Consider the following 20,312-nt stretch of genomic DNA (forward strand, 5'->3'; position numbering starts at 1 on the left):
AAACAAACAAGCAAAATATGGGGTTCGAAAAGGGGGCATCAAAAGAGAGCGTTATTGAGAAGCAGTGTGGCTTAGCGGAAAGAGTGCAGCAGTGGGATTTAGGAGACCCAAGTTCTAATCCCAGCCCCATCCATTCCCTTGCTTCCTCCTACCTCACCATTCTCCTACTACAACCCAGCCCACACACTTGACTCCTCTAATGCCCACCTTCTAATTGTACCTTGATCTCGTGTATCTCTCCACCAGCCTCTCGTCCAAGTGCTGCCTTTGGTGTGAAAGGCCCTCCCTCTTCATATCCCACAGACACTGACTCTCCCCTCCTTCAAAGCCTTAATGAAGGCACATCTCCTCCAAGAGGCCTTCCCTGAGTAAGTCCTCCTAGTCAGAGGTCATGGGTTCAAATCCAGGCTCTGCCACTTGTCAGCTGTGTGACTGTGGGCAAGTCACTTAACTCTCTGGGCCTCACTTACCTCATCTGTAAAATGGGGATTAAGACTGTGAGCCTCACGTGGGACAACCTGATCACCTTGTATCTACCCCAGGGCTTAGAACAGTGCTCTACACATAGTAAGTGCTTAACAAATATCAACATTATTATTATCTTTTCCCACTCCCTTCTGGGTCTCCCTGACTTGCTCCCTTCATTCATCATCTTTCCCCAGCTCCACAGCACTTTATCTACAGATCTGTAATTTTATCATATTATATTAATGTCTGTGTTCCCCCCTGCCCCAATGTTGTAAGTTTGCTGTGGGTAGGGAATGTGTCTGCCATAGTCATACTGTACTCTCCCAAGTGCTTAGTACAGTGCTCTACACACAGTAAGTGCTCAATAAATACAGTTGACTGACTGATGGGGTAACCTTGGGCCAGTCACCTAACTTCTCCGGGTTTCAGTTTCTTCATAGAACCAGCATGGCCTAGTGGAAAGAGCACTGGATTGGGAGTCAGAGGACCTGGGTTCTAGTCCCAGCTCCTCTTCTTGTCTGCTGTGTGACATTGGGCAAATCACTTAACTTCTCTGTACCTCAATTACCTGATCTATAAAAGGTAATTGAGGCACAGAGAAGTAAGATTTAAGAGATTAAATCCTCCTTCCTCCAACTAAGACAGTGAGACAAGAACTGTGTCCAACCTGATTATCTTATATCTACTCCAGCACTTAGATCAGTATTTGACACATTAAGTGCTTAACGAATACCATTACAGAATAGGTAAAAATTGGGATAAGATAGCTGTTCTCCTTTCTCCTTAGACTCCTTAGGCCCTTGTGGGACAAGTACTGTGTCTGATCTGTTTATGTTGCTTCTACCCATTGGTTAGTACAGTGCTCGGCCCATAGTAAGACTTTAACAGTGTTACCTAGTGGAAACGGCACAGGCCTGAGAGTCAGAGGATCTGGGTTCTAAACCCAGCTCTGTCTCTTCATTTATCCATTAAGTCATATTTATTGAGCGCTTACTGTGTGCAAAGCACCGTACTAAGTGCTTGGGAGAGCACGATATAACAACAAACAGAAACATTCCTGACCACAATGACCTTGCTTGTCTGCTGTGTGACCTTGGGCAAGTCATCTACCCCAGTGCTTAACACATAGTAAGCACTTAAGAAATACCATAATTATTATTTAGCTTCTCTGTGCCTCTGTTACCTCATCAGTAAAATGGGGATTAAGACAATGAGCTTTACGTGGGATAAGGATTCTATCCAACTGGATTAATACAGCGCTTAATATAGTGCCTGGCACCTAGTGAGTGTTCAACAAATACCAGTGAGGATGTTGGCCTCCATCATTTCGATGGAGAACTGGGAAGATTTCAGTTGTTTAGCAGCATTTCCTCAGATTAATCTCCCCAGAAGAAAAGGGAGAAGACAGAGCCACAGTTTCACTTCCTTCTTAGCCCAAATGTCACAGGTTCCCTGCATAATACAGAGCTCCTCTCGGGTCTCAGAGTGGCTCTTCTTTAATCTCTGAATTATCTTGGAGAGGGTGAAGGGAGACAGAAGCGGAAGGGATTTGGGAAGCTGGACCCATTTGCAGTCAATGGACTTGGCTTCTGGATGAGCGTCTGCACAGATGAAGGCTGATAGAATGGGCAGCCATACTACCCCACAGGCCATGAACCGCCCTTTAAAACAATCCTTTGCTTTAATAATTGGGGAAGTTAAACTTATCGTGAAGTTTTCTGGCTAGGTTAGCCAAGGTTAATTGCACAAGCAGTAAATGAAAATGCCTGCAAAGAAATCCCCAAACCTCATTATTGAGGGGATTAAGTGCTATGACTACTTTGTAAATCCAAAAATTTCATGCAAACCTCTCAAACAATAAGGAACACACTAGTCTGACAAACTCTGTGGGACTCGACTAATCCTCATGTCAGCTTCGAAACCAAAGAGAAGAAAAAACCCAACAAAAACGTGGAAAATGCCTTTGACAACAGCTTCTGAGGTACGTAGATGGTACTAGAAGACTCCAACGACCAAGGGATTGCAGGAGGTTTGGAACTACATTGTATTTCAAATGGGGCAACAACATGGCTTTATTTTGGGGATTAATCTCCTGTCAGCATATTGCCTCAACTGGAATTCCTTATTCCATGGCAGCCCTTTACTGGAGGATTTGAGTGTTTTAAGATAAACCGTCTTTGGGGCTGAAACTTCTCAAGGATACTACTGCAAAGCCAGGCTTGTTCTGTGACTATTGCAAGCCTTAACTATGAAACTAGCTCTCATTCCCTTGAATTTTCAGCCTATGGAGTGTGTTTTCTTGATGACCAAACTTTGGGGAGAAGGGATTTGCTTTTTTCATGTTCTTGGAACATGGGAAAAGATATTAGGACTAAAGGTAAGAGAATCAGTCCTGATGGCAAGTAGACACTAGCAAAATATCAATGAGCCCAATGAATAAGGCTTTGTGCTTAGTCCAGACTGACTGGCTCTAGTTTTGACAGATTCAGTCAATATATCAATGCTATTTATTGAACGCTTTACTGTGTGCAAAGCACTGTACTTAGCTTGTGGAAAAGTGCAATACAGAATAGCCTAGTGGAAAGAGCATGGGTCTGGGTGTCAGAGAACCTGGGTTTGAATCCAGCTCTGTCATTTGCCTACTATGTGAATTTGGGAAAGTCACTTTACTTCTCTGAACCTCAGTTTCCTTGTCTGTAAAATGGGGATTTAATATCTGTTCTTCCAACTTTGACTGTGAGCCACATGTGGGACTGGGATTGTGTCCAACACAACTAACTTGAATCTACACCAGCATCTTAGACACAGATCAAGCGCTTAACAAATGCCATAAAAGAAAATCGTAGCGTTGGTATACATAATCCCTGCCCACAAGGAACTTACAGTCATTCATTCATATTTATTGAGCACTTACTATGTGCAGAGCAGTGTACTAAGCTCTCGGAAAGTACAATTCGACAAAAGATAGAGACAATCCCTGCCAAACAACGGGCTCACGGTCTAGAGTCAACACTGTGCATTGAGGGTTCATTCACTGAGTGAATGAGTAGATCATGCTGGTTTGATTCCACTGAGGCGATCCTTAAGTCATTTAGCTCTCAATAGACACTAAGAACTAGTCCAAGACCAATCTGTGGGATAGGAATAGCCGTAACACGCTGTATAATTCCTCCGTGTATCGGTTTACAAAACCAAACGGGTGATCCATGCAATTTGTGGCTTAGAGATTTGTATTGGAAGTGTCTGGAGCCAATTCAATTCACAGCTGATGGTTTTAAGGGATAGAGTTTTCATGTTTATAGCATTCTCTATCTTATCCTTTCAACCAGCCTTTCTGGGCTTTATCAATATGTATATGGTTTATTCACATTTGCTTAATTTATAATGATGATTACAGCTGAAATGGATTTTTTTCCTCTTTTTCTCTCAATTTATGTGTCCTCCTTTCAACGGCAGGAATGTTTACTAATTACTGATTACTGATTCCATGGCTGCTGGTGGAGAGTCAAGGGAAGGCCCAGATACCAAGTTCTGCTAAGATTGGTTTGACCTCGGCAAATTCCTGAGCCAGTGTTTAGGGCAGGATTGGGGAACTTTAAGCGCCTAAATGGTGCTAATTTGTCCATTTGACCTAGCTGCTGTGAGAACATCACAGCAGCAAAAATGAAACGTTTTCTTCCTGAGATCTTACTGTTCCTAAGAGGAGATATGGCTTCAGAGTTAAGTGAGTTTTAGTTGCTTTGCCAGTTTGTTGTTTCGACGCAAACCACCTACAGTTCATTCCTTAATTACTGGTGGGCTTCGACTCATAAAAATAAATATAAAACAACATTCTGCACCCACTGTCCTCTAGGAGATACTGATATAGTTAAATAAATGAAAGTATCATAATTCTATTTTTTTTTTGCCAAGATTGCTGTAGCCGATAAGGGCTTTTAAATATTAAAAGAAGGTACAGGTTTTTACACTGATCAGCTGTTGTGTTGGAGAGGCCATCCGTGGTTCACTCATTAATTGCCAAGGCGACTAGGAAAGTCACTTATTTTTGTGTGCCTCATTTTCCCATCTGTAAAATGGGGGCAATTATAGAGGCCAAGCAAGAATCACGCAAGGAATAAGTACCGATTGGCTTCAGTTTTACAGGTACCATTGTACCTGTTTCTCCTGCTAGACTGTAAACCCATTATGGGCAAGGAGCATGTCTAACAGATCTGTCATAGTGTACTTTCCCCACTGTTTAGTATAGTGATTTGCACAAGGTTAATGCTAAATAAACACCAGTAATTGGTTGATTGATAATGAATTTGAGAGTAGGCTGAAAAGATGTCTGCAAAATTAGGTGATAACCACAGAACATTTTTCCAGTGGTGTGTAAAAATTTTTCCACTGCCACTCTTTATGCTATTTTCAACTCTTACAGTGGAGGCTCATTGTCCGGATAATCAAAAACAGCTCCCCTTGCCCGTCCAAACCATTTCCAACTGCCGCGCGCCAGGTTAGTCTGTCTACGGTTATTTCCATGCAGTCTGTAGCTCGGCTTCATTAATCAATCAGTGATGTTTATTGAATGCTTAGAACGTACAGAGGACTGAGAAGCAGCGAGGCCTAGTGGAAAGAGCATGGGCCTGGGAGTCAGAGGACTTGTGTTCTAATCCCGGCTCTGCCTTAGGCAGGTCACTTAACTGTCCTGTGCCTCAATTCCCTCATCTGTGTAATGGGGATTCAATGCCTGTTCTCTCTCCTATTTAGGCCACGAGCCCCATGTAGAACCTATCTTGAATCTGCATTTAGTAAAGTGCTTGACACAAAGTGTAAGTCCTTAAGAAATACTACAATTATTATGACTGTTAATAAGTGCTAAGCATCATTTAAGATTGAGGTATGTTTCAACAAATGTCTCCTTAGACATTCTACTACTGAGAGCTCACCTCCTCTAAGAGGCCTTCCCAGGCTGAGCTTCCCCTTTTCCCTCTGTTCCCTCTGCTGCCTCTCTGCCCCCCCTTCAACTCCCCTCAGCTAAACCCCCTTTCTCCCCCTTTCCCTCTGCTCCTCCCCCTCTCCCTTCCCCTCCCCTCAGCACTGTGCTCTTCCGCTCATTTGTATATATTTTTATTACCCTATTTATTTGTTAATGAGATGTACATCCCCTTGATTCTATTTATTGCTATTGTTTTTGTCTGTCCGTCTCCCCCGATTAGACTGTAAGCCCGTCAATGGGCAGGGATTGTCTCTATCTGTTGCCAGACTGTACATTCCAAGCGCTGAGTACAGTGCTCTGCACATAGTAAACGCTCAATAAATACTATTGAATGAATGAATTGAATGAATTCTGAAAATCTGCAAAAAGGCTTAACTAGCCCAATCAGTTTTCAGTAGTCCCTACTTTGTTTACCAGTAGCAGAACTGCAGAGGATCAGATAGCAAAGTAAAAAGAAGATTATTTTATCCCTAGATCTATGAGCCCATGATACTTACATGCTGTTTGAAAGAAATGACTTAAGCTAGATTTAAGAAGTGACTTAAGCTCTAGACCGTGAGCTCGTTGTGGACAGGGAATGTGTCTGTTGTATTAATAATGTTGGTATTTGTTAAGCGCTTACTATGTGCCGAGCACTGTTCTAAGCGCTGGGATAGACATAGGGGAATCAGGTTGTCCCACGTGGGGCTCACAGTCTTAATCCCCATTTTACAGATGAGGGAACTGAGGCACAGAGAAGTTAAGTGACTTGCCCACAGTCACACAGCCAAGTGGCAGAGCTGGGATTCGAACTTATGAGCCCTGACTCCAAAGCCCGTGCTTGTATTCTCCCAAGTGCTTAGTACAGTGCTTTGCACACAGTAAGCGCTCAGTAAAAAGGATTAACTGAATGAATAAATGTCCATCAGACTACTGGACGGCGAGCAGCCCTGCTCAGTGGAAAGAGCGCGGGCTTGGGAGTCAGAGGTCGTGGGTTCTAATCCCGCCTCCGCCACTTGTCAGCTGTGACACTTTGGGCAATTCACTTAGCTTCTCTGTGCCTTAGTCACCTCATCTTTAAAATGGGGATTAACACTTTTAGTCCCACGTTGGACAATCTGATTACCTTGTAACTCCCCCAGCACTTAGAACTGTGCTTGGCACATAATAAGCATTTAACAAATACCATCACTAATAAGGAAACCCAGGATCTACTCACACTAACATTCTTTGCTCGCTTAGATGAGCTACTCTACCTCTTTGTGCTTTCTTTTTCTTGCTTGTAAAATAGGGAGCTGTTATTTTTCTATCTCTCAGGAATGTTATGACAGTAAATAAGGCAACGTCTAGAAAGAATGTCGATTTCCTTTGAAGGAAATCAATAAGTTCAGGTTGTTGTTATTTATTTTATATTTAAGTCGATAGGTCAGGGAAGAAAAGGGTTTGGAACCATTTGAACCCTTCAGGTTTAGGAGACCTACTGTGCTCTATGTTGTTATCATTATGGTTAGCGGCATCAGTCGCAGAATTTGTTGAGGGCTTTTCACGTAAAAACATCCCCAGAGAATCCAGAATTGCATTTTCGCACTACCTGCCAGATTATTTGTTGAGAATACCTTCCAACTTCCACTTTTGTGCCCTTCTAAGAATTTTGGTACACTCCTCTACCCATAATATTACTCTACTATTCTCTATTATTTCCTCCTCTCAGAAATCGATTGTAGTACGTGTCTAACTCACTCTTTGGAGGTCACGACTGTGTCTCTATTGTACTCTTCCTAGGACTTAGTACACTGCTCTGCGCAGAATAAGTACTCAATAAATACTATTGATTGATTGCTCTGCACACAGTAGATGCTCAAATACCATCGAAGGATTGATTTGCAAAGGGTAGATGCTCAATAACTACCATTACTTGATTGATAACTGCATAGGAGAGATTGAACAGGGCTGGATCTAGCCCTGCTTGAATTGTTTGGTGATGGGAAAACCAAGTGATACAGTGCTCTGATTCTAATGCAACCATCCAGATTGTAATAGAGAGAGGTCTCCTGATCTTGAGAAACATTTCATGGTGGTCAAACATTTTCAGTAATTGCCAGAGACAAAGTCTTCCGATGATGTCAAAAGTGTATGTGAGGTTGTGGCATACAAAATCTTGATGCCGTCTCCTACATTTCTACCTAGATCTGACTTTCGGCAAAGATCGTGTTTGCTATGTTCTACAGTAGTCAGAAATGGTAGCATGATTTGGGGACCGAGCGGTTAATTACGTTCTGGAAGCACACCCATGAGGAGACATGTTACTGATTTACAAATCATTCATTCATTCATTCAGTAGTATTTATCGAGCGCTCACTATGTGCAGAGCACTGTACAAGGTGCTTGGAATGTACAATTTGACAACAGTTAGAGACAATCCCTGCCCAGTGACGGGCTTACGGTCTAAGCAGGGCAGACAGACGGACAGAAACAAGACAACGTAATCACGATAGATAGAATCAAGGGGACATACACCTCATTAACAAAATCGCTTCTCAGAGTGAGTGAAGAGCTATGGACTGATAACTAGCAGCCAGCATTTGGTAAACCCAGTGAACAAAATTGCGCTTACTATGTGCAGAACACTGTTCTAAGCACTGGGGTAGATCCAGGGTGATCAGGTTGTCCCACATGAGGCTCACAGTCTTAATCTGCATTTTCCAGATGAGGTAACTGAGGCCCAGAGAAGTGAAGTGACTTGCCCACAGTCACACAGCTGACAGGTGGCAGAGTCAGGATTCGAACCCATGACCACAGCCTCACATTTCCTCTTTTGGGCCTGGGAGTCGGAAGGACCTGGGTTTTTACTTCCGGCTCTGACACTTGTCTGCTGTCTGTTATTGTCCTTGGGGAAGTCATTTCACTTCTCTGTGCCTCAGTTACCTGATCTGTACAATGGAGATTAAGAGTATGAGCCCCAAGTGGGACAGGGACTGTGTCCAACCCTATCGACTTAAATCTTCCCCAGTGCTTGGTGCATAGCAAGCGCTTAACAAATATTATTATAAAAATTATTATTATATCATACTGGCACCTCAATCCGAAACAGAACACCTTATTGTCCGTCTCCAATCTCCTCCTCCACCTCTCTTTCCCATCACAGTTGAAAATGCCACTCTTGTGTCTCTCAAGCTTTTAACCTTTGCATTATCCTTGACTTCTCCCTCTTCTTCAATCCCCATATTCAAACTTTTGGGAAATCTTAATGATTCTTCTTCCCCAACACTTCCAGGATCAGCCTCTTACTCTCCATTATATCGGCTACCTTGACCCAGGCCCTTATCACACAAGGGTTTGTTCATTCCATCAGCCTCATTACTGTTCTACTTGATTCCAATCTCTTCCCCATCTCCATTCCATACATTTCTCTGCTGCTCAGATCATTTTTCCAAAATGTCATTATGCATGTTTTTCCATTCCACAAATAGGTCTTTCCACATCAAACAGAAACTTCTAACCATCTTGCTTATGCCACTCAAGGGCTCTCTCCCTCCTACTTACCAATTCTCATTTCCCTCTACACCCTAGCTTACACTCTTCATTTCTCTCAAGCTAACCTACTTGCTGTGCCTCCAAGTGGCCTTCACCGATTTCTAATCTCCTCTACTTATACCCCCTGCTCCTTCGGCAATTCTGTGCCACCTAAGCATTTAAGTGCCCGTAGCAATTGTACATGCCTTACAGATTTTATTATTTAGCCATGAACTCATTCATAGATCCCTCTTTTTCTACCTCCTATCTGGAATTTACAATGTTTAGTGTCCTTCTGCCCGGGTAGACTGGAACCAACAGAGCTTAGTGGATAGAGCCCAGGACTGGGAGTCAGAAGGACTGGAGTTCTCATCCCATTCCTGCCACCCGTCTGCTGTGTGACCTCGGACAAGTCACTTCACTGGGCCTCAGTTACCACATCTGTAAAATGGGTATTAAGACTGAGGCCCATGTGGGACAGGGACTGTGTCCAACCCTATTTGCTTGTATCCATCCCAGTTCTTAGTACAGTGTCTGGCGCATAGTAAGCACTTAAGAAATGCCATAGTTATTATTACTATGAACATTATTGTTATTATTAAACTCTTCGAGAGCAGAGCTCTTGTTTACTCCTTCAGCTGGAACCTACCAAGAGATCAGTTCAGTGCTCCACAAACAGTACCTGCTCAATAAATACTACTGATTAATCACCAACATAAAGTTGAACTCTGTCACTGAATTCTGTTACTTAGGAGGCACGTTATTCACTGATGCGAGGCTAGATTAAAGACAGATAACCAAATCAAGAAGGCTAGGGTGTCCCTGGGAAAACCCGATGATCGCCGGTGCCATTAAGAGTCCAAATAAACTCCAAGTCCACAGGGCTATTAGAGCGACCAATGTGCTTTAATACTGGAAGGCCTGAACATATCCCAGCTGCCTTATGTGACTTCTAGAGCAGTTCCACCAATGCCAAATTCGTGTTGTACTTCAAATCAACTGGCAAGACTGAATTATAAAAGATAAAGTCCTGGAATGCAGCCAGACCACCAGCATTGTAGCAAAGCTCATCACTTCACACTTTCCCTGGGTGGGACATGTGAAGCAAATGGACAACAGATGGGCGCTCAAGGGTGAGCTGAAAGGAAGGAACCATAGAAAGGGTGGACAGAAGAAATGATTTGAAATTAAAATTAAACTTAAATGATTTAAAATGGTTTAAATTATTTGAAGTTCTACTTCGAATGTGGCATAAAGGCAGACAACCTGACGGAATCCACCCCTTCCTCTCCATCCAAACAGCTAATTACGTTCTTCCAAGAATTTCTCATATCCTGTCTCAGCTTCTCTATCAGCCTCCTCCCTGATCCTCCTGCCTCCAGCTTTTCTCCTCTCCAGTCCCTATTTTGTTCTGCTGGCCAAATCATTTTTCTAAAAACAGTTCAGCACATGTCTGCTGTTGTTCAAAAGCCTTCAACGGTTGCCCAGCTCATCAAATATAAATGCCTCACTGGCTTCAAGACACTCAATCAGCAAACTCCTACCTAATCTTACAAATCTACTACAACCCTTGTGCCTCTAATAACAACCTACTTACTGTGCCCGGGTTCTGTGTCTCTCAGTCGACCCCTTGCTCACACCCTTCCTCCTGTATTGGACCTTCTCCTCCTTCATCTCTGACAGACCACCACTTTCCTTGTCTTCAAAGACTTACTAAAATTATGTTTCCTCCAGGAAACCTTTCCTGATTAACCTCTCATCTCCCCACCCTATTTTCCCTGCCTTCTGCGTGTTTGGTCTATGCTTCCTAAGCACTTTCCTAATCAACACGGCCCCAATCAATCGTGATATTTATTGGTCACTTACCGTATGCAGAGCACTGTACTAAATTCTTAGGCGAGCACACCACGATCGAGTAGGTTGACTCGATCCCTATCTTCAAAGGAACATAATGTAGTCAGGGGAAAACATATTAAGATGATTTACAGAGAGGGGAAGCGACGGGATATAATGATCTGAACATAGATACGTGTGGGAAAAATGAACACAAGTAATTTAACATGAAAACAGATACGTGCCTGGCGCTAAGGTGGCCGATTGTGACGCATCTAGAAAAGTCGGGAACTAGCCAGGAAGTGGCTCTTGGAGGAGGGTCTTTAGTGGGTTCAGAAGGATGGAAGGCTGTGGATGTGGTAGATTTAGGGGTTCCATTTCAACTGTCGTGGGACCGATGGGTTGGAGGTGGGAGGACTGTGCACAGGATAGAGTTAGAAAACTAGTTCAGCAGATGGAAAGAGTGGTTGTTGGAGAATGATAGACGAAGAGAACTACACCTTGTTGCAGAAAGCTGGCAACATGCCTGGGAGCCAAAAGTTGGGGAGGAAGTCCTGTACATGGTAGCAACTTGCTAAAGGCAAGAAGCTTTTATTTCATTTTTTTGCTTTACTGTTTCTTATCGAATGCCTGGACGGTGGGCTTAGGATGGGGCACTGTTAAAGGCAGCAGTTCCGTAATGAAGGCGAATAGCTAATGAGCCCTGATCCCTCAAAGGGTTGAAACAGTTCTGACAAAAAGAATCATGAAGCTCTAGAGATGGATGGCCTAGTGGAAAGAGCATGGGCCTGGGAGTTAGTGGATGTGGATACTAATGATGCCTCCGCCACATATCAGCATGGCTCAGTGGAGAGAGCCCGGGCTTGGGAGCCAGAGGTCATGGGTTCGAATCCCGGCTCCGCCACCTGTCAGCTTTGTGACTGTGGGCAAGTCACTTCACTTCTCTGGGCCTCAGTTGCCTCATCTGGAAAATGGGGATTAAGACTGTGAGCCTCATGTGGGACAACCTGATCACCCTGGATCTTCCCCAGTGCTTAGAACAGTGCTCTGCACATAGTAAGCGCTTAACAAATACCAACATTATTATTATTATGTCTGCTGTGTGACCTTGGGCAGGTCACTTAACTTTTCCATGGCGCAGCTGCCTCACTTGTAAAACGGGGATTAAAACTGTGAGCCCCATATGGAACAGGGACATTGTCCAACTTAATATTACCTGTACCTACCCCTGCGCTTAAACCTTAAACAGTGCTTGGCACAAAGTAGGTGCCTAACAATTACAACAAATACCACAACTGACACCACTGCCGTCATCTCATGGACCGTCCTTACTTTTGCTGACTCTGCCCACTGTGCCCTTTCCCTGATGCCCTGTGTTCAGGGAGTGTGTGGGTTGATGGTAGTGTGGGGGGGGGGGGGAGGGGTTGGGGGGGAAAAGGGGTTAGCGCTACCCAGCAGGGTCTTCAAAAGAAAAGAAAATTTGGCCCTCTTTTCCTTGTGAAGTTGGAGATGGAAATGGATGTGAGGAAGTTGGTTCCTCATCCCCCGGGGCCTGCGGAGGATTACTCCCTACAGCGTCTTCTTTGGGGTTATATATATAGTCCAGTTTCAAATTTATAGAGACTTTATATAATCATCACACATACCCCTCCAGTAGTGGTTTCCTGTGGTCAAACACCTCAAACACCCTGCCCTTCCCCAGGGTCCCGCCGCTCTCTGAGCTCCCCTGATTATCAGATGACAATGGTCCAAATCAGGAGAAATTGTTTTGCGCTTTTAATGATTTCCGAAGAGGTGCGACCGCGCACATGCTTTTATAGATTTGAATGCCGGCTAATTATTCCAACAGTTTCTTGTTCCGCCTATATTGATTCGTTACCCAAGTCAGGGTTATTCTAGAAACCTTCACAGCTCAGTCCATTTACTGTCACTTTGACTTCTTAAGTAAATCCCTTCCAAATCCTGCTAGAAATCTAATTGAAAGTTGATTCTGATGAATCAAGGTGCAGCAGCCGCCTGTAAAATTGACTAAAACAGTAAATGGCTTGTGAATAAGAAGTAGCCTATTGTTGCTTTTCTCGGGGTCCATCAATAATAGATACTAACAAACCTCAGAGAGCGCTAAAAATTTCTCCTTTAGGTATGAATTATGGATGCAGTTTAGTGTAATGCAGATCTATCGCAAAGGTTTCACTCGGTTTATGTGCTAGTAAAAGCCTGCAATTTGCTTGTGTTCTATCTATAATTTGCATCGAATCAGGAAATTCTCCCCTCTCTAATAAATTTTGGTATTAAAGACAAGCCTTGAAAGCATTACCTTAAGCACAACCAACCAGTGCAAGGTAGGGAAGTCCCAGGATGATCAGGTGCTTGGTTGGAAGGTTCCAGTCCTCTTAGTAGGGGTTGACTTGGTTCTTTTTGGGAAATAATAATCATAATAATGGTATTTTTCAAGCATTTACTATGTACTAAGCACTGTACTGAACACTGGGTTAGATACTCAAAATCCCACAAGGGGCTCACAGTTTTAGGAGGAGGGAGAATGGGTACTGAATCCTCATTTTGCAGATGAGGCAACTGAGGCACAGAGAAGTTAAGGGGCTTTCCTAAGGTCACGCAGCAGGTAAGTGATGGAGCCAGGATTGGAACCCAGGTCCTCTGACTCCCAGCCTGTGGTCTTTCCACTAGGCCACACTGCTTCCCTGGTCTTGGACTGAAGAAATCCCGGACCCTTCATCCCTCCCACATAGTATGAGGCACACTTGTTCGCCCCTTCTTTCAGTGGATCCCTCGGGGGCCGGGATAAGTATTCCAGGTAACCTGGATTTTTGGCCTCTCAGAGAATCTGCAGTGGGGACAGGACTGACTAACGAGTGGATATTCTTTCATTTCCATCTCATTGCCTTTATTGGCTCTCTGCCACAGATCTGGTCTCCTATGGGGGATTGAGCAAAGCCTGGGCTTGTTGCCAACTGGAGATGCACAGTGAAAATAGAGGGGTTTCTAGGAGCTGCTTGGCCCAACATCCCGTCTGACACACCTGGTGCCTACGTGAAAATAATAATGATAATAATAACTGTGGAATTTGTTATGTGCTTTCTATGTGCCAGGCACTGTATTAAGTGCTGGGCTGGATGCAGGAAAATCAGGAGGGACATGGTTTCTGTCCCTCATGGGGTTCACAGTCTTAATTTCCAATTTATAGGTGAGGTAACTGATGCACAGAGAAGTGACTCGCCCGAAGTCACACAGTGGACGTGGCGGAGCTGGCATTAGAACCCAGGTCCTTCTGACCCCTAGACCCGTGCTCTATTCACTAGGCGACGTTGGGCCTGGACACAGAGTACCTGGGTCCTAATCCCAGCTCTGTCACTTGCTTGATGTTAGACCTGGGGGAAATAATTTAACATCTCTGTTCCTATTTTGCAGATGACAAAATGGGTACTAAATGTCTCTTCTCCCTTTCCCTTGGACTGTGAACCCCACAGGGGAGAGGCACTGGGTCCAACCAGATAATCTTGTATGTTCCCCAGTGCTTAGCCCAGTACTTGGAAGATGGGAAACACTTAATAAATACCAATTATTATTATTATCATTATGCAGAGCCTGGGGAAGCTGCACCATCGCACCAGTGTTGATCCAGCCATGGGCCCTGTTTTAAAAATTGATACTAGATGAGACGTGGTGAGATCTACTCAATTTAAACCTGAGTAGAGGGTCAGAGGGAAAAGAATCCAATAGTTTAGGTAGAGGAAGAACCTCTTGACAGACGAGAAGCAGCGTGGCTCAGTGAAAAGAGCCCGGGCTTGGGAGCCAGAGGTCATGGGTTCAAATCCCGGCTCTGCCACTTATCAGCTGTGTGACTGTGGGCAAGTCACTTCACTTCTCTGTGCCTCAGTGACCTCATCTGTAAAATGGGGATTAACTGTGAGTCTCACATGGGACAAACTGATTACCCTGTACCTACCCCAGCTCTTAGAACAGTGCTCTGCACATAGTAAGCGCTTAGCAAATACCAACATTATTATTATTATTAATAATAAACCTGGCTTCGCCACTTATCAGCTATGTGACTTTGGGCAAGTCACTTAACTTCTCTGTGCCTCAGTAACCTCATCTATAAAATGGGGATTACAACTGTGAGCCCTATGTGGGACAACCTGATTACCTTGATTCTATCCCAGTGCTTAGAACAGTGCTTGGCACATAGTAAGTGCTTAACAAACACCAACATTATTATTATTATTATTGTTATTATAGTCTCTATTGAACATTTAGTGTGTGGGAAACATAGTACTAAGCACCGGGAAAGAATCTGTGGGGGAGAATTTAAGAATAGAAGACGAAGAAGGGCCTGGCAACAGAGACATAAGGGGAAATGAGACAGTAAAAATTCTAAAACTATGTAAAAGACAGGGACAAATACAGAAAATTGAAACAGAAAAGTGGTAGGTAACTGTGGGTACAGGGTGGAGGCTCCTTGCGGCTCAGAGTCCAACAATAGTGGGAGGAGTAACCCTCAGCTACAGGAGCAGCTACATTCTTTCCAACATCAAAACGGCTTTAAGGATAGACTGGCTGCCCATCTACATTCAGTAGCTTAGGTCTAAGTCCAGCCTCAAAGCAGGAAGTTGGACCGGAACAACTGCAGTTCTGGAGAGATCTATCGGCTGAAGGAGGCACAGATTTTTGTCGATTAATGGGTCGCTTCATTTGAAATGCAAGAAGCCAGTAGGTATGTTTCCCAAGTGAATGAGTTGAGTTTGTTTTAGACTCCATTGCTTCATCATCACAGGCCACTTGCCTACTGGGACAGAATGCTAATATCTGCATCTTGTAGCCAGCAGGGAAGATGTTAGCTCTTTGATTTCTATCTGAAAACTTCAAAATTATTTTGATGTAAAAGTGAAGGAAGGACATAGGATTGACCAATTCTGGATAAGTTTACTGATTTGGATAATACAGGAACTTAGTGTAACTTTATTCACATGACCCATATAACCTGAAATTTGGTGGTGTTTTCAACTCCAAGCAGCAGGACCCAGTGGAAAGAGCACTGACCTGGGAGTCAGAGAACCTCGGTTTTAATCCCAGTTCTGCCACTTGTCTGTGACCTCGGGCAAATCACTTGACTTTTCTGGGCCTCCATTTCTTCATCTATAAAATGGAGATTAAGTTCTGCTTCTTCCTCCTCTTCAACTGTGAGTTCCATGTGGAAAAGGACTGTGTCCAATCTGATTACCTCGTATCTACCCTGCCACTTAGTACAGTGCTTGGCACATTGTAAGCACTTAATACCACAGTTATCATCATTAGTTTTATCGTAATTATTATTTTGAGGTCCAGACATTTGAACAGAGTAATCCCCCAAAGAATCCCAGTTCTCTTCAGTAACATATTTTATCATATATAGTTCTTTAAATTTAAAACAACTTTGATGTCTTTTTAATGCATTTGCCTAATGAAAATACACTTGAAATGGTGGACACCAATTTTGAACTATTCAAATAAGAAAGTGGAGGCACAAAGAGGTTAAGCCATTTGTCAAAAGTCACCCAGCAAGTGGCTGAAACGATATGAAAATTCACAAACCAAGTGTTGGTAATCATTTGTCTTGTGTCTTAACCTGCTGTCTCTGCCTCATTTATGGCTTTCCTTCTTCCCTAAGAAATAATGGATCTAGTGCAGTCTTCCCCAAAGGGACTTTGCCCCCGTCTTGGGCCTGCTGAGAGTCACACTGAATCTACTGGGTCAAATGATTGCATGGAGTACATGGGGTAGGTGAGCCCAAGTCCCAGAACCAAATTGCAGGGAAAGCAAGTAGAGGGAACGAATAAGGATGAGGGGGAATTATTTCTTCGAGAAGGAGAGAAATTCCTGGGGCTGTACGATACTGTGAAGGGAAGGAATCTTTAAAAAATGGTATTTGTTAAGCACTTACGATGCGCCAGGCACTGTACTAAGCCCTGGGATAAATATAAGGTTGGACACAGTCCATGTTGCACAAGGGGCTCATAGTCTTATTTCCCATTTTACAGATGAGGGAACTGAGGGACAGGGAAGTAAAATGACTTGCCCAGGGTCACACAGCAGACAAGCTTGGTCTGGAGGCAGGGGAAGAAGGAAAACGTATTTATAAAAAGAAACAGTAAATGGTAAAATATAGTCAGCTGCCATTGGAATCTTTGGTAGAACTAATTCAGGAACCCCTGCGGGAAAGGACAGAATAGCTCAGTAGCCTGGGATTCAGAAGTCAAAGTTTGAGGCTGTGTTTTGAGCTTGTTGTGTGTTCCTGAGCTAGACCTTTCAACAGCTGTAGAAACTGATGCCTATTCATTCAATAGTATTTATTGAGCGCTTACTATGTGCAGAGCACTGTACTAAGTGCTTGGAATGAACAAGTCGGCAACAGATAGAGACAGTCCCTGCCGTTTGACGGGCTTACGGTCTAATCGGGGGAGACGGACAGACAAGAACAATGGCAATAAATAGAGTCAAGGAAAAATATATGGAACGCTTCACGTATTTGCGTGTCATCCTTGCGCAGGGGCCATGCTAATCTACTCTGTATCGTTCCAATTTTAGTATATGTGCTGCCGAAGCGAGCACAGATGCCTAAATAGGTGAAGTGAAGATGATGAACTCATCTTCTCCCTCCCTTACAGGGTTGAAGTTGAAAGAAGGAAGCTTTCTGGACATCTCAGAATTAAGTTGCCATATAAATACAAGGAATACTCTACTCTCTTTGGGTGGAATTGGTCACTACTGATGAGATCCTTTTATTCATCTGTCACTGAGGGAGAGGCATGCCTAGTACCTCACGTGTGGTACTCTAGTGAGCTCTGCATAAGTTAAGCAAACACAGTCCTTACTCTCTAGGGGTCTAGAATCTACCAGGGGCTCCAACCAGATGAAGTTACCAGAGCCTGAAGAAGCTACCTATGGGGGTCCCTCCAAGGAGGGAAGAAGGGATAGGTTCGAGGAACCGAATCTGAAGAGAAGCAGCGTGGCCTACTGGATCGAGCACGAGCGTGGTAGTCAGAAGGACCTGGGTTCTAATCCTGGCTCTGCCACGTGTCTGTATGTGACCTTGGGCAAGTCTATTCACTTTTCTGTGCCTCAATTACCTCATTCATAAAATGAGGATTAAGATTGTGAGCCCCAGGTGGGACATGGACTATGTTCAACCTGATTACCTAGTATCTATTCCAGTGCTTAGAACACTGCCTAGAACATAGTAAGCACTTAAATACCTCAAAAAAAGATATTTTGCTTCTGCTGTGTTCTTGTTCTCCTACCGAGCCCTTAAGCATGATGGTTTCAGAGACAATTAAGGAGATACAGCTTCAGGTCTGAGCCAGACAGGCAAGCGGGCAGAACAGAAGTAAAAGATCTTTAAGAAGTAAAGCATCTTTGAAATGATTCCCAACCCAATCTACCCTGACAAATGCAAACATTTCCCTCTGGGAGGTGGAGGCCTGAAAAGTGGTCCCAATGTGACAGTGTTAATCCAATCCTCCATCTGCAGAATAAACCAAATAAACAACTGTGAAAATAAATCAGATTTTAAAATTACAACAAAGACTTTTAAAAATAAGGCAAGAAGTTTATGCTTAGATGATGGAGATAGGCCCAGTCAAGAGAAAGCGATAGATACAAGCTGGGAGACACTTCAGAGATCGTTTTGACCACCTCTCTGTTTCCAGGCATTTGGGAGACCCATTTCAAAATATCTCCAGTGACTGACAGCACAAAACCACTGCTCAGTTGTGTTTTTCTTCTTTCCCTGCCTTAGCCCAAGTTCTGTCCCTGGACAGAATCAAATTATGAGATATCTACTCTAGTCAGAGATTAATTTCTAAAGCTTGAAGAAAAAAACAACAACTACCAGGTCAGATTTTGACTTCAACTTAACAGTAACTAATGGAAACAGAGCAACAGAACCTGAGCCATTCCAGACACCGGAGTTATTTTGTATTCTGAGGAATTCCTGGTGGCCCTGCCGCTTCTGTAATGATGTTATTCTGCTTGGTCCAATGGGGGAGCTGCAGAAGCTCCTGTCAGGATTCAAAAGATTCCATTCCTGGGGAGACTAAGTGCATGGGGCTGTTTCCTCTCAAAGATGCAGGCTCTGAAAGAGCAAGTCGCAGGTGGTTAACCAGGTGGCAGAACATCTTAGTTAACGTCTCAACCTGCGCACAAGTTGGTCTAACCCTCTGATGAATTTTCACATGTGAAGATGGCATTTGTCCTGGAGTTGCATCAGGCCGGGGGTCTTGGAAAGAGCTCTTTTTAAACCACAGTTCTCCATTTCTACATGTTCAAGTCCCTTTTTTTTTCGGCTTCATTCTTAAGTCAAGAAAAAAAAAATGGGTAGTGTATCATTTCTTTGCATTAGGAGGTTTTATGCAGATATCGAATGCTTCTACCTTAGATGCCTTGCTGTTACATTGTGGACCAACCGTCACTCAATCAATCGTATTTATTGCGCACTTACTGTGTGCAGAGCAATGTGCTAGGCACTTGGGAGAGTACAAAAATCCACATCTATGTGCCAGTAGGTCTGGCAATTAGTCAGCTTCATCCAAAATACTAAGGAAGACAACTCTGCTTCAGTCAGTGTAACACAGTTTCCCCCAAATTACCTTATTTTAAAAATCCCATTCACTGATTTTGAAGGTGCACACTAGAGGGAAAGGAGGCTTGAGAGAGGTTCCCTCCCATTTCAAATCCCACTACATTTCCCATCTTTGAAGTCTTGTTAAAACATTATTTCCTCCAGGAAGCCTTCCCTGACTTACCTTTCGTCTCCCCATCCTTTTGCCCTCTCTCCTGAATCATCTACACATTTGAGTCTGTACACCTAAGAACTTAGGTGTTTACCCCCTTTTCTGGCCCACAGCAATCAATCAGTAAATGGTATTTACTGAATGCTTATTTTATGCAGAGCACTATGCCTTTGGGTAGTAAAATACAATGGAGTTGGTAGACACATTTCCTGCTCATAGGAGTTTACAGTCTAGAGGGGAAAATAATATTAATTATGAGTATGTGCATAAGTGTTGTGGGGGCTTAGTGTCGACGAAATGTTAAGTGCTTCAAGGGTACAGATCCAAGTGCAGAGTGGCACAGAAGAGAGAGGGAGTCGGGGAAAAGAGGGCTTAGTTGGGACAGGCCTCTTGGAGGAGATGATTTTCATAAGGCTTTGAAGGTGGGGAAAGCGGTGGTCTGTCATATATGAAAGGGGGAGGGAGTTCCAGGCCAGAGGGAGGAAATGGTTGAGGAATTGGCCGTGAGATAGATGAGATCGAGATACATACACAAAAACAGCACTTATGTACAAATCCTTATAGTTTGTCACCTCTTAAACATGCAATTTATTTTCATGTCTGACTCTCCCACTAGATGGTATGCTCCTTGTGGAAAGGGATTGTGTTTAGTTACCCCACTGTACTTTCCCCAGCCCTAAGTACGGGCTCTGTACACCATAAGCCCTTGATAAATATCACTCACTGATTAATTTGGATTTTGAGATGAGTGT

The 20,312-nt window shown here is 43.6% G+C and overlaps 2 long non-coding RNA genes and 1 other non-coding gene across 3 annotated transcripts in view; all 3 read right to left on the reverse strand.

Moving 5' to 3' along the window:
• Positions 1–5,541: 5,541 nt before the first annotated feature.
• LOC120639014 lies at positions 5,542–17,375 on the reverse strand. The gene is made up of 3 exons (XR_005661115.1): positions 17,336–17,375; positions 8,231–8,235; positions 5,542–5,560 (listed from the first exon to the last, which is right to left on the reverse strand). It is a non-coding gene; the product is annotated as an uncharacterized LOC120639014 (long non-coding RNA).
• LOC114809939 lies at positions 17,274–17,380 on the reverse strand. Its single transcript, XR_003757710.1, has one exon. It is a non-coding gene; the product is annotated as a U6 spliceosomal RNA (small nuclear RNA).
• Positions 17,381–18,403: 1,023 nt separating this feature from the next.
• LOC114809160 overlaps positions 18,404–20,312 on the reverse strand; it is a 120,876-nt gene continuing 118,967 nt past the window's right edge. The window contains exon 3 of the long non-coding RNA XR_003756922.2: positions 18,404–19,120. This is a non-coding gene — a long non-coding RNA (uncharacterized LOC114809160). The remainder of the gene's footprint in view (positions 19,121–20,312) is intronic.

The sequence above is a fragment of the Ornithorhynchus anatinus genome, chromosome 2 (assembly GCF_004115215.2).
Source record: "Ornithorhynchus anatinus isolate Pmale09 chromosome 2, mOrnAna1.pri.v4, whole genome shotgun sequence".
Classification (NCBI taxonomy): Eukaryota; Metazoa; Chordata; class Mammalia; order Monotremata; family Ornithorhynchidae; genus Ornithorhynchus; species Ornithorhynchus anatinus.